The sequence below is a fragment of the Arvicola amphibius genome, chromosome 11 (genome assembly GCF_903992535.2).
Source record: "Arvicola amphibius chromosome 11, mArvAmp1.2, whole genome shotgun sequence".
NCBI lineage: Eukaryota > Metazoa > Chordata > Mammalia > Rodentia > Cricetidae > Arvicola > Arvicola amphibius.
In genome coordinates, this window is record NC_052057.2 from 7,470,648 (window position 1) to 7,477,129 (window position 6,482).

Genomic DNA, 6,482 nt, shown 5'->3' on the forward strand with positions numbered 1-6,482 from the left:
CAATTAGCTTGATTTCTTTGATTTGTCTAATAAATTTTGTTGATGCGAGACTAGAATAGCTTGCTCTAGGTCTTTTAAGTACAAGTCATCATAAAGAGCAATGCACCGGGTTCCTCTTCTGAGTTATTGTAGGAGGCTCCTCCTTTCATCTGCTTAGAGAAAATAAAACCACAGCACCTGAGAGCAGAGGAAAGTGTTAACCTACAAAATGTCTTTCTTGGGAAGATTTTATTGTTGTTTAGACCTGTAACATTTTATACAAATATACCTGACCTGATTTAAAGTCAAATAAAGTCTAATTTCATCTTCTTATTCTTGCTCAACATGTCTAGCCATTTTGGCTTCTTAAAACTCCAGTATTTGTTTCTTCTTCTTATAATAAGACTGTAAGTCATGGCATAGTTTATGGCTACTGATTCCAGACCATTCATTCCCTCATGAGAGAAATGAGGGGTGATTACAATGGTCACCATGTGTGTTTTCTTTCTCTTGGGTCTCATAGTTCTATGATTAGTAACTGACTATTTTCTGTTTGTCTATAAGGAGATACTTATAGTAGAATTGAACCTATTTGTATGCACTCTTCCATTCTGACAGGCTGGGATTTTGGTGAGTTACTGGCCTATTTCTTAGTCTTTCTCTTGGTTTCAGGCATCTATATGTGCATTAGTGTTCTAAGTCTTCTTACTTATCATCCAGATGTGATATAACACTGCTTCTACAGAATTCTCAGGGATAAATATCAGGGACCGAATGAATCAATAACCATGCCTAATTATGATTTCAGGAACCACAACAATAAGCAACAGAAAAAGACATCACCAAGTGGCAATTATATCCTGATGAAAAGAAATAGCTGCGTAATTTGGCTTAAGGTCTACTCAATAATATGGTATTTCTGAGTAGTGCTATAAACTTTGACAGCTACCCTTAACTGGTAAGGTCATGGAACCTAGAGGAAAACCTGCAATTGCCACTTTTCTAAGCCAGTACAGTATCTAACTGCATTCTAATTAATTACCATTAAACCTACAGAGAAGTTTAGCTCTGACACCTCAACAAAGAAGACTCCTCATCAAAGAATCTTATTTTTACATCAGAGACCATTACAGAAACATAAGCTACAACTTATAAACATGCAAATAATGACTAATTATGGTGTATTTCTCAAATGATATAGCTACAATTCAGCTCCTACAATTAATGGCTCAGGAAACATCTTAGAGGAGATAATGGAAAAATTCTCAAAGTCAGAGGGCTAGGAAGCACACAGCTAGATAGTATCTTCTATATAAGGCAGGTGAGCCACACCCATGAAATTTCAACACTCTGATTTATAAAGAAGACCGAATTAATGACAATACCAGTTGACATCTCCACATTGCTAGCATAAATATCTCAAGATCCCAGTTTGATATTAAGAACATAAGCAACCAGGTGGTGTTGGCGCATGCCTTTCATCCCAGCACTCGGGATGCAGAGGCAGTAAATCTCTGTGAATTTGAGGCCAGGCTAGTTCACAAGAGCTAATTGCAGAACAGGCTCTAAAATTACAGAGAAACCTTGTCTTGAACCCCCCCCCCCAAAAAAAAATTTTAAAAAAATCAAAAAAGAAAAAACCCAGGAACAATCTATGAGTGCTAAGAGCTGGATTTTCCAATACTGAGTGGTGATCACTTAAACATATTCTACAAAAGCAAAAGGAAGTTAACCCAGTATTATTTATATATTAACTTTATATGTATATGTTATAATAATAATTAAAGTAAAGGGGGCCATGAATCTGATAAGTGTGGAGCATGAGAAGAGTTTGAAGGAGCTTAAAGAAAGTTGAATGATATAAAGTATATATTATGAAATCAAAAATTTAAATACTACATGTTCTAATTATCTTTTGATTTGCATTCTGAATGCTAACTCTGAATTCATAGTTTACTTTGTAGAATAAAGAAACATGGTTGACTGAAAAATCTCCAATGAGTCCCCTTTGCCTTCATGTAACTCATTTAGTTGTGTGTGTGTGTCATATTATAACAATTGTATCTGTAGCCCCGGCTATTCTATAACTCATACTTTTTTTTTCCCCATGGTTTATTTTTTTTTATATTTAAAAATTTCCATCTCCTTCCCTCCTCCTCCCCCCTCCCTCCCCTCCTCCTCCCTCTTCCCTCCCCTCTCCTCCCCTCCACCCATACCTCCCCTCCCTCCTTCTCAAGGCCAAGGAGCCATCAGGGTTCCCCACTCTATGCTAAGACCAAGGTCCTCCCAACTCCCCCCAGGTCCAGGAAGGTGATCGACCAAGCTGAGAAGGCTCCCACAGAGCCCGTCCATGAAGAACAATCAGAGCCCAGAGCCATTGACCTTTGCTTCTCAGTCAGCCCCCGCTGTTGGCCACATTCAGAGAGACGGGTTTGGTCTCATGATCCATCAGTCCCATTCCAACTGGAGCTGGTGATCTCCCATTAGTTCTGTCCCACCGTCTCCATGAGTGAACGCACCCCTCTCGTTCCTGACTTTCTCCCTCAAGTTCTCGCTCCTTCTGCTCCATATAACTCATACTTTTCAGAAGGACTTTATTTTACTCTGCTTTTAAACTTAAAATGAAAATCAAAATCCTTTGTTTAAAGTGAGCTTTGGAAAAAAAAAGTATACAGTGATACGATGGGCCAAGTATTTGTCAGCAATGACCACTACATATTTAGAGGAATTTGCTATAATGTTCTAGAATCAACCCAACTGTGTATATTTCATAAGTTAATGGTCATAGAAGACAGGATTTTTTAAAAAAAAAATACTTGTTCTAAATACTCTTTCTTAGCATCTGCCTGAGAGGCCTTCTGAAGTAAGGTTTATTGTCTTTACATTAAGAGCTTCATAAGTATTAGGAGTAGTGAGGTTTGCAGATGATTGTTATACCACAGGAGGATGCCTAGAAAGGGAATATTCTAAATTTGTCACCTTTCTTTAGCTCTTTTCTTCTTGCCCACTAGGATGTAAGTAGATTTGCACCAACCCAAATGCTTTGGCCCTATTCCTCATACTGGATTGCCTTGCTCCACCTAAATATATGGAGAGATGCTTAATCTTGCTGCAATTTGATACACCAGGCTTTGTTGATACCCATGGGAGGCCTGCCCCTTCCTGAGACAAAGAAGTGGATTGAGGGGGAGTGCGGGAAGCACAGGCAATGGGTGGAGAGGATGTTGGGGAAACTGAGGGCAGTTAAATGTAATGTAAAATTAATTAAATTTAAAAGAGAATCTCCTACACATCTCCTAACCTATTTCATTTCTGACTTCCTTTTCAGAAAAAAAATGTAAACATATATTTGGAAATTCCATGAAGTATATGGCAGAACAATTTTGCCAGTTTGCTATGGTTTTTTTTTAATATTGGCCCAGTTAACAGGAAGATTAATGTAATTTAATTTATAATCCAGTGTACTAAATTAACCAATTTTGCACATCTAATTTTCTCATTTCAGTAAAAGTTAACCCTTTGCTGATATCATTCTTCAGGATCATTGTGACTTTTCTGACACCGTGCATCCTCTTTTCTTCTATCATAGATATTATTCAGCTAATTGATTTGAAGACAGTAAATATTTTATGGACAAATAAACCCAAAACTTCAAGTAAAATATTCCCAAGGCAAGTCATCTTCTTCTAGGAAGATAACACATGCTTTGCTGGCACAACATTCTTCTATTCCCAGCCTCTGTTCTTCTACAGCCATCATAATTAAAGGTAAAATCCTCTGCTACACAAGGACCTTTTGCTTTCAATTTAAGGATTAAGTGCTACTCTATATTGCATTGTCTTTAATGGTATTGAATTGATCCAAATAATGGATTCTGTGAATTTTTTTGGTTTCCATTGAGTGGGAATACCATTCTTTCTCTGAAATAGAAATATTTACTAAGTTTTAATATTTATAATATTAAATAGTATTACTAAGGTTGCAGAATGAAAAAGAAGGAAAAAATTGATAAAATTACCTAAACGGACTTTATATTAAAGTAGGGTAAGGTATGAATTTTTGTCTTAAATCTGAATTTCAGTTTACTAGAACACAATTCTTTTGGGAAAATAAAAAGCAAGTGGTTGAAACAAACCAATAGTATTCAAAGTTTAATATGCCTAGGGTTATGTGAGCATCATTAAAATGCATGTTCTGATTTCACAGGGTTGGGTGGAGGCCAGTTCCTCATTGCCATCAGTGACCAAGCCTGCACATGATGTTGATTTATGACTCATAATTTTAAAAGCAAACCTGAAAGTTTGCTCAGAGCTGTGAAAAATTGTTTCCCAACCTTCTATTTAGTGATTCACATCCAGTTTATTGAGAAATAGGATTATTAACGAGTTCCAGTTACAGGGCAAGTGTTTGATGGAATATAATCATGTACAGTATAAAGGATAGTGAATAAAAATGTAGACTTTATGTGAGACCAAGGGATAACACATTTATGTCTTTGAACATATCAGGTCACAAACAAATACAAGAATTAGCATAAATAAAACTTTATAAATTATGTATATCCACACGTCTATAACACTATATGATATGATATGATATGATATGATATTATAAATATGTGAGAAAATAAAATTCACCACCTCAGGATCCCTATAAACATCAAATAAGTCTATTAAAAGAGTTGTTCCATCTTCACCTCTAAACCTACAGTATTAATCTTTAATTTCTTTTGAGACCAATTATGAAAATCTTGGCATTTATTGTCTAGAGTTAGGGCTGTCAGAATCCTAAGACAGGTGCACCGAATAGCATTCTATCTGGACATGTCAAGGGGGATATATTACTTTACTTCCCAGGTGCTAGAGGCCTTCTTTCTTCTTGACTTATATTCTCTCCCTGCATCATCAAAACCACTAGTCTAACATCTTCAGATACCAGTCTGAATTGTTCAGCACAGTTTCTGTAGTTCAACTCCTATAGAACTCTGATTCTCCTTTATGCCCTTTACAAGAACTCTCATGCTAACCCTGACCACACTTCATCAGCAAGAACAGGCTCTCCATTCTGAAGACCCCTAATTTAACATGTGCAAAGTTCCTATAATTCTATAGTACATTGTGAAAAATAGAACAGAATTACTCTTGGGGCCATTATTAACCTTCTACATTCACTGTGTCAAGCAGAACTTTGCTGAATGTTTATCATTCTGAAAGTTCTTAGCTAGAAATTCTACCACGTCTCAGATCTGTGTTATATCTCACAATTATTGAAAAGGTTATTAGGTTTGCTTATTCAGCTATTTAATTGTAATGAAGTCAACTTTTTAAATAACTGTTCTGTGTATGAGTCATGTGGCTCACAAAGAGCTCAAAAATGAACCAAACCATGTCACATTTTATTTAACAAATAACTTCTAGTTCTCAGCTGTTCTAACCACCTTCAAGTTTTGGGGGAAGACAAAAGAAGTTGGAGAATTAGGGCTCATTTTGCTATTAAGAATATGCTATGGTAGGCTGGAGAGGTGGCTCAGCCATTAAAGGCTAGGTTCACAAGCAAAAATATAAGACTATGCTCTGATATAGTAAAATGAACAAAATATAAGATATAGGTCATATTTTAGATAGTATTTATCAATGATATTTTAACTGCATTGGGATGAATACTTCTCTAAGATGATGATATTTAAGCATAATTATATGACATTAATGACCCAGCCATACAAATATCATGTTTAAGCATAGAAAATAGATAATGAGAAAACACTTTTAGGAAAAGAGTTTGGTATTTTTCTCATAAAGATTAATTGCTACACACAGACACACACACACACACACACAGACACACACACACACACACACACACACACACACATATCAATGAGAATAGCAGTGCCCCTTCCTGCCTGGTGTTAAGATCCCTCTCTTCCCCATTCACAGACATTCTGATTGCTTTAGACTGTACAGTCTACTCATGATGCCATCTTCCACAGTAGTTCAATCTCTGTATTCACAGTCTGTAAACAATGTCAACATGGTTTTCTCCTGAAATAATTAATCTTTTATCTACTTATCTACTCTCCAGTTACTTTATTTCTGTTTAGCAGGACTCATCTAACTGATTTTTTCCAACACTGCTTAGCTGGTTTTTGGCATATACTAAACTTACCCCTTCGTTCATTTACACTATCCATTACTAACATCCTGATTCCTTTAAAACCTGGTTTATAATGAATAGCTGTTACATACTGAATCATGTTCTTCCAGTCCATGTGTAGAAATTCAACTCTCCAGTATTTCAAAATGTTGTATTAGCTATCAATATGGTCCAAGTAATGGTACTGGCTGAGGGGAGATCATTATTGTGTGTATTAATTCAATATGACACTCTGTATAAAATAGGGCATACACATATAGGCATGCACATGCAAAGAATTCCAGGTTAGGAGGAGAAACAAAGAAGACAATATGCACATATACAGTAAGGATGTTTTACTGCCTCACCGG

At 36.1% G+C, this 6,482-nt stretch overlaps 1 pseudogene; it reads right to left on the reverse strand.

Moving 5' to 3' along the window:
* Positions 1-6,247, reverse strand: part of LOC119826543 — a 28,766-nt pseudogene extending 22,519 nt beyond the window's left edge.
* Between the last annotated feature and the right edge of the window lie 235 nt (positions 6,248-6,482).